Here is a 19,031-nt window from a genome sequence, read left to right on the forward strand (position 1 = left end):
TTTGCATGGTTCGAGTTTGAACCGGAGTCAAGCAGAACCGGGCATGTTTGGTTTTCTGCCACTGAACAAACCCCCTGGGTTGGCTTGAATTTGAACCAGTTCGAGGGTACTAATGTTTAAAAAATATATTATCTATATATTTAATTCTCCTGGGTGTGCCTTTGGAACGTGCGTCCCGGCAGCCCAGCTGATTGGCTGGGCTGCGGGGGCGCCTGATTGGTCCTGGTGCACCCAGGATAATTGCCTGGCTGGGCGGCTGCAGAGGCAAGGCGGTGGGCCAGGCTGTGCCGCAGGCCAGGCGGCGGCGGCACTCGGGGCCCGGCCGCGGCGGCATTCTCGGGCCCGGCCACAGCGGCGGCGCTACTAGGGGTGCAGATGCTATGCGCCCGGTCAGCTAGTTATTTTATTATTTTATTATCTTATTATTATCATATTTTTATTTTACTTTATTATTCTATTATTTTTATTATTTTATTATTTTATTTTTGAATCACTCACTGGATCGTCCGGCGGCCTTGCAGGGTGCTGGTGTGGCCACGGGGGGAGGGGTGTCTCCACAGTCTCCCCCATCAACCTCCCCCTGGTCCTTTAAGGACAGTTTTGACCCATTTTCAGTCATGACCCAGGCCATGCAAATATCCAGGGTGCATGCGTGGCGACCTCCAAAATGGCCACCACCACTGGGGAAAAGGCCAGAATGGCCTAAAAATGGGCCAAAACAGCCCTTAGATGACCAGGGGAAGGTCGGTGGGGGGAGAGTGAGATGCAGGGACCTCCCCTCATGGACACACCAGCACCCCACGAGGCCGCCAGATCCACTAGTGAGTGACTCATATATATAGACTAATGCATGAACCAGCATTTGATATGCTTGAATGTATGTGTGGATGACAAGTTATGATGCTGGAATCACACTGGGGCAAAGATCCCACTATGGCTAAGGATTGTTTGTTTGTTTGTTTGTTTATCATGTTTTAATACCACCTGATATGTACATCTCTAGGTGGTGTACAAAATTTAAAATATTTAAAAGTCAAAACAGATTAAAATACACGACACAATAAAAACAGCATAAAACAGTTATTAAAACAGATTGTTAAAATTATTAAAACTTAATTCTAATTAAAAGCCTGTGAACAGGAGAGTTTTGAGGGTCTTCCTGAAAACAAACAGAGAAGGAAATGCTCTTATTTTAGCAGGGAGCATATTCCACAGAGAAAGCCCGGTCCTGGGTCACCACCAAATGGGCTGGTGGCAACTGTAACCAGACCTCTCCAGAAGATCGTAACAGGCGGCAGGGTTCATGAGAAAGGAGGCTCTCTCTTAAACAGCCTGGATGCAAGCCATTAAGGGCTTCATAGGTAATAACCCACACTGTATTTCACCTGGAAACATATCGGCAGCCAGTGCAGTTCTTTTAACACTGGTGTTAGGTGGTCCCTCCGTGTTGTCCCAGAGACCAATCAGGCTGCTGCATTCTGTACCAGTTGTAGTTTCTAGACTACATACAAAGGCAGACCCACATAGAGCGCATTACAGTATTCAAGCCTGGAGGTTACCAGCATATGTACAATTGTTTTAAGGTCATTCACCTCTAGAACTCTACACTTCAGTTCTCGCTTAGCAGAACAGTCTCCAAGTGACACCATCTGGAATCTGCCAGAGAGGTAGGAGTGGAACCACTGTGAAACAGTACCACCCAATCCCACCTCCCTCAGACGGTCCAGAAGGATACCATGGTTGATGGTATCAAAAGCCACAGAGGGATCCAAAAGGATCAGCAGAGTCACACTCCCTCTGTCGATAGCCAGTTGGAGATCATCCATCAGCCCGACCAAGGCAGTCTAAACCCCATAGCCCACACGGAAGCCAGTTTGAAATGGGTTTAGGTAATCCGCATCATCCCAAACTGTCTGTTTAACAGGGTTTATCTGTTAAACCCTGCTAACTGAACAAAAGAGGAACCGTTTTATAGTGGTGATTCTCTTTACTGAGCAGGGGAAAGCAACTAACCCTATCCATCCCCAGCACTGCATCCGTCCAGTAGTTGTAGCTGATGTCTATCTTATGTTTCCTTTTTAGATTGTGAGCTCTTTGGGGACAGAGCCATTTTTAAAATTTATGTATGTATATGTATGTATGTATATTTATGCAAACCACTTTGGGAACTTTTGTTGAAAAGCAGTATATAAATATTTGCTGTATTCGTAATGTACCTCTACCTGAAATCCTACCTTGTTCTGGTGGTGAAGTATAGCATGTCAATGTAAGATACAAACAAGATGATAAATAACATGAAGGGTTTGTCATGCTGTAGTAGGTAATTTTACTCTTCTCTCGTGGAAACTACCAAGGGCAATTGAGTTCTGGTTGATGATGATGATTGATGATGATGATGTTAATAATAATAATAACAACTATAAAGCAGCTAAACATTGATTGCTGAATAAATCAAATTGTTGAATAAATCTGAGGCACTACAGAACATTAGATCCGCTAACCTGTTTTGCTAAACTACATCACAGATTCTGTCCCAAAATGCAGTTGTGAAGTAATTTTTAAATGCTATTACTACAGCAAGACTAGTTTTGCAAAGCAAAACAGTTAAAACTGAATAGTAAATTTTAAAGTAATACATTTAAACAATTAATAAATAATACCTACTAAAAGTCTAGGAAATTATAAAATGGGTAAATCTAACAGTCTAAGCTTACTTGGATGTAGACACAATTCCAATGATATGGAAAATTTCATTTAATTATTTGAAGCAATATAATCTGCAATATAATATCATCTCTAATACAAGAATCTGATATAAATTGTTAGATTTTATCTGTTCTGATACCTGTGTTGATTACTATTTATTTGTTTGTTTGTTTATTGTTCCATTTTTATACCACCTTTCATAAGACATCCCAAGGCGGTTTACAAAAGTTAAAATATAATACAACTCCATAAAAATCACATGTAAAACCTTAAAATTAATTAAACAGTAAAAACCATAACCCCCCGCAAAAACAACAACAACCATAAAAAAGACAAACAGAAGCAGGAAAGCTGACACACCCCGCAGCCCCTAAGGGGGAAAAGCCTGAACCAATAAAAAGGTCTTCGGTTGCTTTTTAGAAGCAGCCACAGATGTCAAAGAGTGAGCATTCACTGGGAGAGCATTTAGAGCTTGGCGGCAACAACAGAGAAGGCCCTGTTCCATGTGTACAACAATTTAGCCTCTCTCAACCTTGGTACACGGAGCAAAGGCCCTTCAGACAAGCTTGTTGGGCGGGCAGGAACCCTTGGGAGCAGGCAGTCCTTCAGGTATCCAGGACCCGAACCTCATGTTGGCACCTGCTCCGGGTCCCAACAATGAGGGAGGCTCAACTGTTGTGCATGCGGGACAGGGCCTTCTCTGTTGCTGCCCCCAGACTCTGGAATGCTCCCCTTGTGCCTATTCGCTCCTTGGTCTTCATCACAGTTTTTAGAAAGTGTGTGATATCTTGGCTTTTTACACAGGCTTTATATTATTGTTTCTACTGCTGCTGCTTTGTATTTTGTATAGTTATATTGTGCTTGTATTTTAAATTTTTTTAGTCAGATCTATGTTTTTATATTCTAGTTTAATATTTTAATTGTATAATCTTTATAGTCTTGTTTTATTTTTTCTGTGTGAACAACCTTGGTGTTGTTTTAATGAAAGGCGGTGTATACATTTAATAAATAGATAAAATTAAAGGCTTTATAAATGATTTATTATGTTTGTAACTCAATATAAAACCATTTTTAAATGCTACAAAGAAGATTAAAGTTCCCAATGGTAACATTATTCCAGTCATCAAAACCAGAACATATTTAAGAAAGGAATAGATCAGATGCAGGATAGAGTAATGAAGAGTATATCCTGTCATATTTGGCATCCTTGTATATATGCTTACATTTATATCCCACCTTCCAGCCTGAATTGGTGGGTGTACTCAGTCTACTGGGGAGGACAATTGGGTTAAACACCCTGGGTCTTCTGTCAGACTGCACGCTCATGAGTTGAACTAATCCTACAAAAGGGGACTTGCTTTTATGGGCCCCCCATTCTCTCTGGTCAACAATAGAACTTTTGCACTGCAACACCCTCCTCCCCTGGGAAGCCTTACATGGACCCAAAGGAAATTGTGATGATCGATGTGTCAGAGCCTAGCTGCATGTGCAGACAGGGGAAACACTGGGGGGAGGGACGGATCTTTACTTCCATTCAAAATTCCCGGGTTCATGCCAGCACTACACTTATGCAGATCTGCCATCACAGGGAATCATAGGAGAGGGGAACATCAATTTCCAGCCACCTCAGGAAAGCAGGGTCACCATTTCAGGGCACAAGCATGGGTGCAGATGTCCACATGGGTGGACAAGCTGGCAGGGGGCATGCTTTAGCAGCTACCTGGCAGCAGTCACCAAGACAGGGACTGCAAGTGCCAGGGTATCCATCCCCACTGCTTTCTTGTAAGGAGCAACCTGGCACGATATAGAGCCTCATGGCCTGACACTCTTGTGAGAGAGTGGTCCATGGCAGAAGGGGTTGGCATCATACATTATTAGTGATTATGCCAAACTCCCCTGTCCCCACTGATGGTTCTTCTCATGAGTTGTGAGGGGGTGTCCCCTTGGCCTTACATTCTCATGAGTGAGCAGTCTGCTCAGGATCAGCATTCGTTGCCATCACACATGAGGATTCTCCACTCTCAGTGTTGGCAATGCTGTTCCTGCTGCCTGGCCTTTCTCATGAGTAAGCCTAGGGATTGTACAGATACCCCCAAGGGAAAGAGGTTGACCTCCCTTCCCCAATTTATTTGTTAAAAAAAAAAGAGAGAAAAGAAAAAAGAAAAAAAGAAAGTGGCTGTTCAAGAATCCCTGGTCGGGGCTGCCTTTTAAACCCAAGCCTGGGTATCCCCCTCAGCCATATGTTTCCATCCCAGCACTCTAATTGGGTGCCCTGCTTATGTTGCCACCTGGAGTGTATGTGCTTTTGAATACACATCATTGTTGCTCTATTCTTGGGGCGCAAAGCTCTTAGTGCCTATCCTGTCACTCCATCCCCTTTCCCTCCTGCTTGCCAGGAGTGGGGAGCAAGGGACAGATTAAGAAGATGGAATGTCCCTCTGTGACTTTGCCTCTTGACAGGCTGACAAGCTTGGGATGGCATTGCTGCATCGGAGACAGGAGGGATGGGGATGGTGCTCGGAGAGGTGGCCAGCGAGAAGCACCGTAGACATGGAGAGGCTACGATCCCAGGTGGGTCTGCGCTGCTGTCTTTATGGTTGTAGATTCATATGTGGTTATGGTGCCATCCACGTTCTGACATAATGCTACAGCAGCCAAACCAGAGGTCTCGGCGGCAAACCTTGCTGCAAATCGAAGGTTTAAATAGGAGTTTGGCGAGGCAAACCGCAGGTCGCTTTTGCCAAAAAACCACAGTTGCATTCATTCGGATGTAATGGAGTTCCAACCTCTGTCAGTTGTGTGTTATGTCCAAATTTTTTGTATTCTCCAAGTCTCAATCCATACAGGAATAATAATACTGACCTGCCTTAGTACCTTATTGTAAGGGTTACTAAAATCATGGTTGTGAAGCATTTTGTACATTCTAAAGTGCTGTATAAATGGGAAGTGATCATGTAACACTTGTGGGTGACAAAATTAAATGGGTGCAAACAATTTGGCAGAAGATTTACATTTAAATTGGTCTTGATAATTGGAACACAGCACTGGAATGAATCAAATGAATTTTGAAAGGGGAATACATGCTATTGCACTTAAGAATTAGAAGGAAAGATAGTCTATCTTTACATGTATAAAATGGTGGTGTTACTGTAGTAAACTAGGTATAATTACTGTAATGTATTGTACATGGGTTTGCCTTTGAAGATAATTCAGAAACTTCAACCGACTGGTTGGTTATTGTCGGAGACTTGTGGATTTGATTATATGTCAACAGTTAAAGATCTGCACTGGCTACCAGTGTTTCCAGGGATAATTCAAAGTGCTGGTGCTAACTTTTAACGTTTGCATGAGCAGATTAACCTTACTTATAGGTGAGAAATCTCTGGCCTTTCGTTGGTGTAGAGTTTTTCATGTCTGAACTTTTGAGCCTGTAAAAGGCAACTGACAGGAGATAAGAGTCAGTTAAAAATGTAATTCTTGTTGGGATTTATGTGTATATACATGTCTTTGTTCTGGCCACTGACGTATTGTATGTATATCTGTGTATAGGTTTGTGGTAGAATATTCATGTCAGTCATCTATTCTGTAGACTGATTGGTCAGTTTGTATTTCTTGCTGGATGCTTGAGACTGCTATTTTTTCTGTTAGGATTGTCTTTCACTCAAAGTAGGACTGTTGTCTATAACAGTTAAGTAATAAGCCTTAGTAACTTTGTTCAATAAACTTAACAAGCCTCAGTTGCTGCTCTGTTACACTCTGCTACAATTCTTGTATACAAGAGACCTGAATGTACATTGGATTGAAATTGTACATTCTACGTTGTTTTACTTAACATGTATTTTTGTAGTATCTGAACTCATTTTTCCTGTATCCTGACAGCTTTTCATTGATTTAATGAAAATGGCTTATTAAAGCCATTTAAACCTTCTTTTCTTTAGGCTGCTTCCCTCTGTTTAAGCGCTTCCTTCCATGTGCCAGGTGGCTTGTGAAACAAAGTTGGTGGGTAAAAGCAAGAGACCTGCTTAAGGAGAAGTAGAGAGACCAGGATGGAAGCCTACCATGTCACGTGTGTTTATATTAGTGTTGACCTTTAAAACCCTAAAACACCTTGAGACTAGGGTATTTGATGGACAGTTGTGTCCCATATGAATGTGCCAGTCTTTAAGTTCTGCACTAGAGGCCCTTCTCGGGTCCTTCATCTTCAGAGGTGAGGCAGGTGGCAACCGGGGAAACAATATTTTTCAGTGGTAGCTAGGGATGTGCATAGAACTGGAGTGGGCCAGTTCAAAAGTGGGGAGGATAACTTTAAGGGCGAGGGAAGGTACCCTCCCCCCTGCTGTGATTCCCTCGCTGGCGCTCACTGGAAAACCGGTCCAGTGGGGCAGCAGCATACCTCCCTGCTGCCCTGTCCGCTACTCAGACTGGAAGTGACCGGAAGTCGCAGGTGCGCGAGCAAGCGTGCCGTGTGGGTGCACATGCCTGATGTGTGTATGCGCACGTACTACTTCCAGTCACTTCTGGTCTGAGGAACAGATAGGGCAGCAGGGAGGTATGCTACCGCCCCACCGGACCGGTTTTCCGCTGAGCACCAGTGGGGGAAACGTGGCTGGGGGGATGTTAATGCACGCTCCCCTGCCCTCAAAGTTATTTCCCCCCACCTTCGAACTCTCCGAACCATCCGTTTTTTGAACCTGTTCAGAGGCCCATAAAATGGCCTCCGAACAGGTTCGTGCACATCCCTAGTGGTAGCATCCTATCTGCAGAATGCCTTATGCAGGTGAATAAAGGAGATGCCTACACTGACATCGGTTAAGCATCCAATCAAAACTGTTCTGTACCAGGATTTTTAATGGCTACTTTAATCATTATTTTGTTTTATTATCAACTGCCATTTTACTGCTTCTGACTAATGATTCTCTGTGTTATTGTTTTTGTGTTTTAAAATTATTTTTCTTTCCTTGTATTAATAAGTTTTCATATGCTGCATTTGATAAGACTATGGACATTGTTTCCAGTTGGCTCAGCATCACTTATATTTCACACCAGGTTCTGAGTATCACTTGGGATTAGGTCTAGAGTAGGGATGTGTGAAACTGGTTTGCTCACAAACCGGACTGCTGTGAACTGGGCCAGTTTGAGTGGTTTGATCACAAACCACTTTGAACCGGTTTGAGCTGGTTCATTGAACCGACGTGCTTAGCCAATTGGTTTGACTGAACTGGTTTACTTTGGCATGTTTCAGACCAAATTTGAACCGAATTCAGACCGAACTGTGCCAAATAGTCCATGTAAACCCCTAGACCAGAGTTGTCTCCTCTGTGGTTGGTTTGATAATCAACTGTTTGATGACCACAGTCATTTAGGGTATCTTGTCTCTTTAGCCCTATACACATGTTATGAGCACCAGCTGTGCTCATACTGACAACTGCAAAAATGGGGAGAAAGTCCTGCCCTGTGCAGTCGCTCACCCCTCTAGCCAGCCTGTTCATGCTTACAGCCCCATTTGTCTGAAGGAGCAGCTTTTTAATCTGGAAGCTTTACAAATGATTTCCAAAGTGGCAGTCATGGGGTGGGGTGGGGTGGGGGAGAATGTCCTGCGCTACAAAGAACAAGCAAAGCAGGAAAGTGGCCTATAATACAGCAAACTTTAAGAATCACTGTTGCACTGTATCTTGCCAAGTGAAGGTTAGGAAATGAATATATTAAGAGTGCAATGTTACAGAACATTTCTCTAGAGGAAATATTACACTTTCAGCTAGTAATGGATGAGGATGTTCAAGTCTGACCTTTTGAAGTTTACGTCCAAACTTTAAATCAATAACTAATATCTTAGATTTTATTGCAACTCTAGGAAGAATTAATTGCCCTTCTGGATGAAGTAAGGCACAGCCTTTAACTGCAAGTGCAATCTCTAGGATTATTTGACAGACAAATTCACATTTACTTAACCATAAAATGGGCATTTTATCATTTATGGTGATTGAAATGAGACATCTCTCAAAATATAGTCACTTGCCACTCGACATACATCAGTTTTAAAAGCACAATTGGCAGAATCATAGTAATTCCATTTGTCATATGCAAGTTGTATTGGCTCTTCAGTTTCCCTATTCACTCATAAAGTTCTGTTGGTTAACTTTCTACAATCAGATATTAAAATCTTGCTGCAATAGTGCACATCGTCTACAAGGGCTTCAGCAATAGTTTTCCAATGATACTGCAATTCTACTAGAGAGATGTAATCCAGAATGGGTTGTGTTTGGATTAAATCTCCAGTGGAGAGGACTGGAGCATAAGACTGAAATCCTACAACATTCTAGGTGCGCTTAAATCCATTGACTTGATCAAGAATAATACAGATCTTCCCAGATCTCAGACCTACTTTTACTAACTTTGCAGCCCTCAGCTTCACCAGACACAGAGGCTATGCACATGCAAAACCAAGATAAGGGTGCCCAGCCTGGTTTTGCACATGTGTGTGAGCTGCCGAGATTGGGCCGATCCTGGCAGCACCACAGTGGCAAACCTGCCTAAGTAGCCATCCTTTAAATAAAGTTAAGGGAGCGAGCACTCCCTTTATCCCATTTTTTAAAATCATCTGGAAGCAGCCATGGCTGCCAGACTGCAGGGAGCCCGGGGAGTGGAGTGGAGGAGGGATCGCCATGATGCACCACAGTGCATCATAGAATTTCCAGGGGCCAGGATGAAACATCCCAGCCACCGACACTCCCTGCTGTCTGGGTGTGGGGAATTGTATGGGTGCACAGGGAGCATGCCCAGCACAGGAGGGGTGTTAGTCTGTGGGAAAGGTAAGTCTAACCCGCCTTCCCCACAGCCTGCTCTGGAGCCCTTCTCACTGGTCATGAGAAGAGGCTCTCATTCAACATAGTCTTTCATGTGAAAAGTCTGAAAATATGCATCACATCAGGCTAGTGCTACATGTCGTCAGAAACACAGAGCTACTGTTGCTAAAAAAAAAAAATAGCTCCTCGCTGTCGAGTGTTTCCTCCTGCTCTGTAATGTGTTCTTCAACATGCCCATGTTGCTGTGTCACTAGGCTGTTTGTTTCCTTGCACCTGCTGCATATTATTGGGTAGCACAATGGATAATGGTCAGTGTAATGAAGTGAGCACATAAAGCAAGATGAACTACACATATTTATTCATTATTCATTTATATGTTTTTACGGCCTGATATGTATATCTCTAGGCAGTGTACAAAATTAAAAACAATATTTAAAAATCAGCAAAGATTAAAATACAACACAGTTAAAACAGGAGCATAAAAACAGAAATAAAAACAGTACCATAAAAGAATTATTAAAACAAATTATTAAAATTAATTCTAATTAAAAGCCTGTGCAAGCAGGTGAGTCTTGAGGATCTTCCTGAAAACAAACAGAGAAGGAGATGCTCTTATTTCAGCAGGGAGCATCTTCCAAAGCCCCCGGGCAGCCACAGAGAAAGCCCAGTCCCGAGTGGCCACCAAATGAGCATATGGAGAAGAAAATGGGAAGTGAGCACAAGCTCTGTGTTTTTGGTGTTTCCTCTCTCAGAGAATCCATTGGCCACACCAAACTGGAGAAGTGACTGGTTTTGCCAGTCCAGAGAACGGGAATGGACATCATGGACCAGCTAATTTGCCATGCTTTGTGCAGACACTCAGTGTTTTCTAAACCTCCATCCTCATAGGGATGACCAAAGTACACAGCTAACAGAGCACACTTTGAACCATCCAGGGCTGAGGTAGTCCATCTCAAGTGCTGGGATTTGAGTTACAATTGAAAGGGCAGCAAACTGTTGATTGTTGGCTTATTATAGAATAACTAGCTGGGCCAGGTGCAGAGCATTTGTGCCTCTAGTTCCCCCGGCTGCTTTCCTCCCATCCCCACCCCTGCCACCAGCCAAATGGCAGGTAAGTGGGCCTGAAGAGGGAGGCTGCACCACCCTCTCAGCTGCCTGCTCAGCTATTCTTCTTGCCTCTCTGCGCATGTGCAGAGAGGCTTCATTCGACCCCAGTACAGGTTGATCTGACATTTGGCCATCAGGCGGGCTCAGAGAGGGAGGCTGCATCACCCTCTCCACCGCCTGCTGAGCCAGTCTCCTTGGGCAGTGCTATGCAGGCATAGAAGCAGTTTCTCCCCCCCCCATACACACCTGTTGTGATCAATGGCACCTGGGCTGTCTGGGCACTTTCCCCCCACCCACTCACCCCGCCTTATTGCCTTTGCCCGCTGTCCACAGCTCCTCATGAACTCTCGCAAGAGCTGCCACGCATGGGGTTAGCGATGAGTACGCCTTAGAGATAGATAGATAGATAGATAGATAGATAGATAGATAGATAGATAGATAGATAGATCCACACAGAGCATCTACTGCTAGTACTTGATTCCTCCCCTCACCACCTGCCACAGCCCCCCTCACCCCAGAGATTTCTCTACCCTCACTCCTGTTCCTCCTCCTCCATCTGGTTGCTTCCACCCCCCTCACCCCTCTTGGTCATTCCTCCAACCCTTTACTCCAGTCCCCTCATCCCTCTTGGTTGCAGCTGCAGCGTTGCTGGCACCATGACTGTACATTCCTCTCAGGCTGCTGACAGGCCCGGGCCCGTTCCTTGCCTGTCTGCCTCCCTCTACCGATGGCCTCTGTAGCCCCAAACAGCAGCAGTGGTTAACTGGGCCCTTCCTTGCTGCCACTCATTCACTTCAGCCTGCTGACAGGCTGAGGGCTGTCCCTCACCCTTCCTTCTTTCTCTCTTCCCCTCCCTTCTTTCTCTCTCTTTCTGTCTCCTCCACTCGCTCTTCCCTTATCTTTCTTCCCCTCCCTTCTTCTCTCTCTCTCTCTCTCTCCCTTCCTGAGTTAACAGATCTTGTTCATCTTGTTTCCTCATCTAATTCACACAACGGCAGCTCCCTTCTCCTGAAGGGTCTCTTTCTCCCTCCCGACCCCTCAACCAGTAACAGTTGCATTCCAACTTACCTTAACCATCATAGGCTCCCCCTCCCTATCTGCATATGGAATCCCCACTGCTCAATCACTATGGTGCTTCTGCTCTCACAGGCTCTTCCTCTCTATCTGCATATGGAATCCCCACTGCCCAATCACCACGCTGCTTCTGCTTGCAAACTCTCACAAGAGCTGCCACACATGGGATTAACCACGGGTATGCCTTAGAGAATTATATATCTAGATAGTGGCTGACATCCTGGCTGATGAATGCAACCGGAGAAGCACCAATGAAGTGCCAGTGCTTCTGAAGAGATTCATACTGACACTGCACTGATGTGTGTGTGTGTATGTGTGTGTGTGTGTGTGTGAGAGAGAGAGAGAGAGAGAGAGAGATCTTGCCTTTCCCTGGAGGACCTCTGTGTTTCTGAAAATATGTCTCTGTTTCATGTGGAAATATATCCCTGAGGGCTGCACGCACCTCAGAGACATATTTTTGGTTAGTGGAGGTCGCTGAAATCCATCACTGAGCCATCAGTAGAGGTGAGTTAAATTACTTCTCCGAAGCACTGGTGCATCTCCTGTTACACTGGTGCTTTGTAGTCAGAATGTCCCCCGATAAATAATATATTTACTATTAGATGAGTATACTCTTTCAATTTTCTGCCTCCGGTACCAAATCTCTCTCTCTCTCTCTCTATCTATCTATTTATATACACACGGGTACACACACACAAAATTAACAACAAATTACAGAAATACACATACATACTAGGTAGGTGTAAACTATGACACAGTTCCAGAGCCATAGAACAGAGCAAAGTTAAACGTATCCTCCATCCCCTCCATCAGCCTCCCTTCCAAAGACACTACCATGCCTGTATAATAATGGGGAGGGGAGAGAACCAAGATCCATTTTTTCTTGTCCTCCTTATATAAAATAATGCATGTCATTTTTAAAAATGTGACCCAAACTTCATTCGATAAACCACATGATTAATAGTATAACATTTCACAAGTTAGGGTTCTTTTTTTAGAAAGTTAAAAGCTGCTTGATCTTCCTGCCAAATATGAGTGATGCTTGCTATAAAAGTCCCTTGAGAATAACAATTATTATAGAGTCTTATCTTCTGAAGGCCTTCTTACTGATATAATTACTTTTAATACTAAGAGACCTGTGTTTAATGGCTGGCTGGTTACGGCTGTTCCCACGAGTGAAACAAAAGCACATGTGATTGCTCTATGGGGAAATATGTACAAAGAGATTTGATCAAAACATGATAAATGGTCCAGAAAATGAAAGGAAAATCTATTAAACAAATTGAAATGGGATGAAAGGCATTTAACAAGTATGAAAGTACGAGGTGAGAAATTATGTGGTCCTCATAACAACTTAAGAGAAGCTTTGCTGGATCAGGCCCAGGGCCCATCTAGTCCAGCATCCTGTTTCCCACAGTGGCACATAAGATGCCTCTGGGAAGCCCTCAAGCAGGAGATGGAGGCATGCCCTCTCTCATGCTGTTGCTCCCCTCCAACTCGTGTTCTGAGGCATCCTGCCTCTGAACCTGGAGGTGGCATACAACCATCAAGACTATTAGCCATTGATATTTAAACTGCCCAAAACTTACATCTCTGGGCAGTTTACAACAAAACAAAACAAATGGCAACGGAGAAGTTAAAGCATTAGTTAAAACAAAATAAATGACAGAAAAATTAAAACATTAGTTAAAAATTAATGACAGCAGAAAAAGTTAGCACATTACAACCATTTAAAATTTTAAAACAATATTTTAAAATAATTTTAAAACTATTAAAACAGTATTTAATGATTGACTTGTTCATGAATTTTTCTAACCCCCTTTTAAAGCCATCTATTCTGGTGGATGGCACCAAATCTGGCACCACATCTTGTGAAATAGAAATCCACAGTTATGTACTATGTTGTAGTGGGGGGGGGTACTTCCTTTTGCCCTAAATGTACTGCTAGTTTCATGGGATGATCCTTGATTCTAGTGCTGTGTGTGTGAGAGAGAGAGAATCCCTGCCCCAATCAACTTTGCAATGCCTGGACCAAATTGAACCAAATTTGTTATAGTTGTAGGGACACATAGGCACACCTCAGTGGTGCAGTTTGTGATTATGTCATCCACCCTGATTCAATATGGCTGATGCATGAACATTTGATGCACAAGTGGGCTAACTTGTGAACCACCTAACTGATTTGAACCAGATTTGGAATAGCTGTAGGGACACATAGAGACACCTCAACAGTATAGTTTGTGATGATGTCATCCACCCCAACTCAAGATGGCAGATGCATGAGCATTTGACAGGCAAGTAGACTAACTTGTGAACAGCCTGTTTGGAACAAATTTGGTACAGTCGTTGGGATAAATAGGGATACCTCAATGGTATTGTTTGCAATGATGTCATCCACCTCAATTAAAGATGGCAGATGTGTGAATATTTGAGGCACAAGTGTGAACTGATTTCAACCAAATTTAATACAGTTCTAGTGACACACAGAGGCCCATTGCGCAGGTGCGGCAGCCTCCAAAATGGCCACCATGCCAAGGGGGAAGGCCAAAGAGCAATCAAAGAGTGGCCAAATGGCCGATTAGGCTCCTGAGGGAGGCTGGCAGGGGGAGGGGGAACCTCTGTGGACTGCCCCGTCGCCTTGAACTACTCATCTGGAGGGGGTAAATGCTTACTTTAAAAAAAAAATCGTGAACCCTCCCAGACTGAACTGTACTGGGGGGTGGGGTGGACGTTGAGGGGTTGCCAGATTGAACTGGCCCGGTCCAGTTTGGGTCCAGTTCAGACTTGAACCAGACCAGCCAGTTCCATGCACGTCCCTATCATTGAGTAGTCCGTCATGACTCTAAGATCCCTCTCCTAGTCAGTCACTGACACCTCAGAACCTATCAGCGTATATGTGAACTTTGATTTTTTTTGCACCAAATGTGCATCACTTTATACTTAACTAAAAGACATGAGTAGAAAATATGTCAATTAATTATTCTGACTTGAGCATGTGAAGAACAAAACAGAACTTAGTGAGTGAACCAAAAATTTATCTTTGGCTAAAGACTGGGATTACAGGGAAACCAGCCAGACTAGACAGGAAGCCTCTTAACAACCATAGACCTGACTGAAGTACGTGGTACTCTCTGACAGGAGCAGAGCCTAAATAGAAACACAACTAAAAGTTCTTAAACTTTCCTAATATTTGGGGTGATTAGTATGTGGGAACTATGCTGTAGGACATGAACTCTTTCTTATTTCAGCCACAGTTGGCAGTGGATTGCCTGTATGCACAGTGCTGGGACCTCTACTAGTACTATGATACTCCATGCCGACACATGGGAATATATTCTTTCAAAGAATGTCTACAGTTTGAAGCCCATAAATTTGACATAATGAAAGCATTAACTACAAACAATTTGCTAGTGCAGATCTTACATCTTCTTATAGTTTGGACTTGTATCTATGCCCCTCACTGTTCACAACCTGCCAAGGTTGTGACAAATCAAACAAAGCAATAGTATGTGCAGTGGAGGAGAGGTGTTTTTGCTCCCGAAACATTATTTGATGTGTGCAGCATTAGTATGGATGTCAGCTAATGTTCTGTTGCAAAACTGTAATTTTAGGTGAGACTCACATCTCCTGCTTTTTAAAGATTCTTAAGAAATTTCTTGAGAAATTGCCTATTTCTGACTAAGGGTGTGCAGAAGTGGTTCAAATCAAACCTGGTTCAATTTGAATTGGTCCGGTTCAACTGCTTCAAGCTCGAAACTGGGCCAGTCACCCAAAAGAAGGGGCTGGTCTGAGTTCAGATTGAACCAGTTCAGCTTGGTTTAACCAGTTCAATTGCATTGCTGTAAAGGGAAATCTGGTAAGGATTCCCCTTTACAAGCAAAGCGGGATTGCCTATTTAAAAGGGGGTTTGGGGAAAGGGTGAGATGGCACCTTACTGGCTGGCTGTTGGAGACAGCTCCTTGGCGGCTGTGGTGGTGGCTCCATGGTGGTGGTGGCCCTGCTTAGCCCCGCCAGCACTCAGCCCCTGGGCCACAGGCAAGCAGTGTTTGGGGTATGTGTGGGGGCCAGCTGTGTGTAGGGGTGTGGGGGGAGTACCAGCAGGGCCTAGAAGGATTGCTGCCACAGAGCTACCCCTGCCGCTGCCATGTAGCCACTGCTGCAGAGCCACCACATCAGCCACTGCCGTGACAGCCGGTAAGGTAACCTCTTGCCTGGCTCCACAAACACCTTTTGAAATAGACAAACTTCATTTGCTTTTAAAGGGAAATCCTTGCCAGATTCCCCTTTACAAGCAATGCAATCAAACTGGATCATCCTGGTTCAAACTGGTTTGACAGCATGAACCGAACTGCTGCCGGTTCTAACAAACTGATTAGCGGACTGGCCGGTTCAGTTCAAATTTGAACTGAACCACCTGAGCTGGTTCCATGCACTCTCCTATTTCTAACCAAGCTGATATTGTATATCATTATTGGTTAAGTTAAACAGACACTGGGGCTAGTCCCACGATCAGGAATAATCGGGCTAGGAAATCGGCTGCGAGCCTGGTGGTCCTTGAGCTGCTAACCCGCTTAAGTAGCCTGCCCCTTAGCCTGGGTTTGTGGAGCGAGTGCTGGATCGTGAGTAGCCACGGTGCGGCTCCGTGCCACAGCTACTCATGAGGAGACCCCCGGTGGGGAGGCGAAAAGCTGCCTCCCGGCTCCGGGGCTCTCGCCAGCATGCCCTGCGCGCTCACGCAGGACATGCTGGAGCTCCGGGGGCCAATCGGCCCCCGCTCCCCCAAGCCCCTGCTGGCTCCACCATGGAGCCGGCAATTGTGTGGGCAGCCTATCCAGCCGCCCAGGGCTCCCTGCCCGATTGTTTGCAGGGAGAGCGGGCTTAGCCCGCTCTCCCCGCAGTTTTGGAAAAAGCACGTCTCACGGATTGTGAGACCCACCTCACTCTCTCTTTGTGTGTGTGAAGAGTGGGCTATTGATTTTTCTTATTCACACCAAGTTGGCTGGAACAAGAAATGGGCCATGTCACGCTTTTGGAATGTTTGAGAACACTTTCTATGCTGCATTTCAGCTGAAGTACATTACAAGAGGCCTTTATTATTCACGGGGATTCCATTCTTGCTTACAATTATGAGTATGGAAACCATAAATAATGAAACCTTAATTCTATGGGAATCTGGGGGTTAGGTTCTTGCACAATTTTTTTTTTTTTGGCCAAAATAGATAGATAGATAGATAGATAGATAGATAGATAGATAGATAGATAGATTCAAAAATGTGGGAGGGAAGCAGAAATAAAAGTAGTACAGCACAGTACCTTACATTCCAGCTCTACAGCAATGCCCCACCCAAACCTCCAAATTGACCAATTTTTTCCCCGATTTTCATGGGCTGTGTGTGTGTGTGTGTGTAAACATGAGCCACAAAATTGTTCCACGCTGCCTCTGGACAGGAAATGCTATGGGAAGTGACACTGGAAGTCACTTCCAGTGGCCCAGGAACCACAGATAGGTGAAAATCACCTATGTTTTATACTGATAATGAAACTTTGAAGCTATTCTCACGACCAGCAAAAACAGGGCTTGAAGTCTTGAAGGCGAGGTTAGCACTACTGTGTGAAACCTCGGCAGGCTCTCAAACAGGGCTCTGTCAAAAAAGGGTTACCCAGTTCCCAGCCCCTCCTCTAAAACCAGGTTCAGCAAGCAGGGGAGGTTGCCTACCCGCTCCCAGTGCTCGTGTGGAGCCACAGAACGCTGTGGACGCTGCTTGAGGCTCCCTCCCTGGGGATACCATAGAGCCTGGATACCAGAATGCCCTGCAAAGCAAGCAGAACATTTGGGAAAAGCCTGGCCAGCCACAGCTCTCAGCAGCACTCGCTCTAATTTTCTTAAAGTGACAGGCACCTTGGAAATGAGCCCAAGGGAAAATATGAACATAGGAAGCTGTCTTCCACTGAGTCAGACCATTAGTCCATCCAGCTTAGTACTGTCAACACAGACTGGCAGTGGCTTCCCGAGGCTCTCAGGCAGGATTCCCTCTCAGCCCGACCTGGAGATGCCAGGCAGGGAGCTCAAATCCTTCTTCTAATAGCAGCCCTATCACCTTTCTATAGCAGCTCTATCACACAGACACATATGTCATACTATTCATTCATTTTACATTTTACTAGCTGACCCTGCACAGAACATTTGTGTGGGCTTGTACTGAGCCTGTGGCATCGCACCCCCACAATGCTCTTGCCTGCTTTCGCCACCCCCGCAACTCTCTCGCTTGCTCTCTCCACCCCCCACAACTCTCTTGCCTGCTCTCACCACCCCCGCAATGCTCTCACCTGCTTTCGCCACCTCCGCAATGATCTTGCTTCCTCTTGCCACCCCCTGCAACTCTCTCGCCTGCTCTCACCACCCCCTGCAACTCTCTTGCCTGCTCTCGCCACCCCCACAACTCTGCCTGCTCTTGCCACCCCCGCAATGCTCTCACCTGCTCTCGCCACCCTCGCAACGCGCTTGCTTGCTCTCGCCACCCCTCTCAACTCTCTCACCTGCTCTCGCCGCCCCCGCAATGCTGTCGCTCGCTTTCGCCACCCCTGCAACTCTCTCGCCACCCCCGCTCTCCCCCACAAATCTCTCACCCCCGCTCACCCCCCTCAAGTCTCTCACACTCTCTGTCCTCCATCTTTCTATCTCTGTATCACAGTCCTTGCTTCCCCCTGCCACAGCCAGGGACTGTCACCCGCTCTTCTGACAGCCTCCGAGCTACCTGCCGCTTCACGGCACAGCTCAGCCAACTGCCTGCTGCCCGCAGCCCCCAGAGCCAACTGTCCAGCTCCCAAAGCTGCCCCCAGCCTCTTGCTCCCTGCTGCTTCACAGCGCCCCCGATCCAACTGTCAAACTGCTTTTCAGCCGCCCCGCAGGGCACAGGGCGCATGGCCCGTCTTGAAGAATTAATAATATAGAATATCCCGCTCTTCCTCCAAGGAGCCCAGAGCAGTGTACTACATACTCAGGATCCTCCTCACAACAACCCTGTGAAGTAAGTCAGGCTGAGAGTGAAGTGACTGGCCCACAATCACCGAGCAAGTATCATGGCTGAATGGGGATTTTTGTGCTCCTTCCTGTCCCCTGCAAGTCACTGGACAAGAGCAGGAGTGTCCCTGCCCTTGCCTGCAGCTGCCCTTGCCTGCAGCATGGTGTAGTGGTTAGGGTGCTGGACTAGGACTGAGGAGACCCGAGTTAAAATCCCCATTCAGCCATGAGACTTGCTGGATGACTCTGGGCCAGTCACTTCTTTCTCAGCCTGACCTACTTCACAGGGTTGTTGTGAGGAGGAACTTGAGTGTGTTGGC

This window comes from Hemicordylus capensis, chromosome 4 (genome assembly GCF_027244095.1).
Source record: "Hemicordylus capensis ecotype Gifberg chromosome 4, rHemCap1.1.pri, whole genome shotgun sequence".
In the NCBI taxonomy this organism is placed as follows: Eukaryota; Metazoa; Chordata; class Lepidosauria; order Squamata; family Cordylidae; genus Hemicordylus; species Hemicordylus capensis.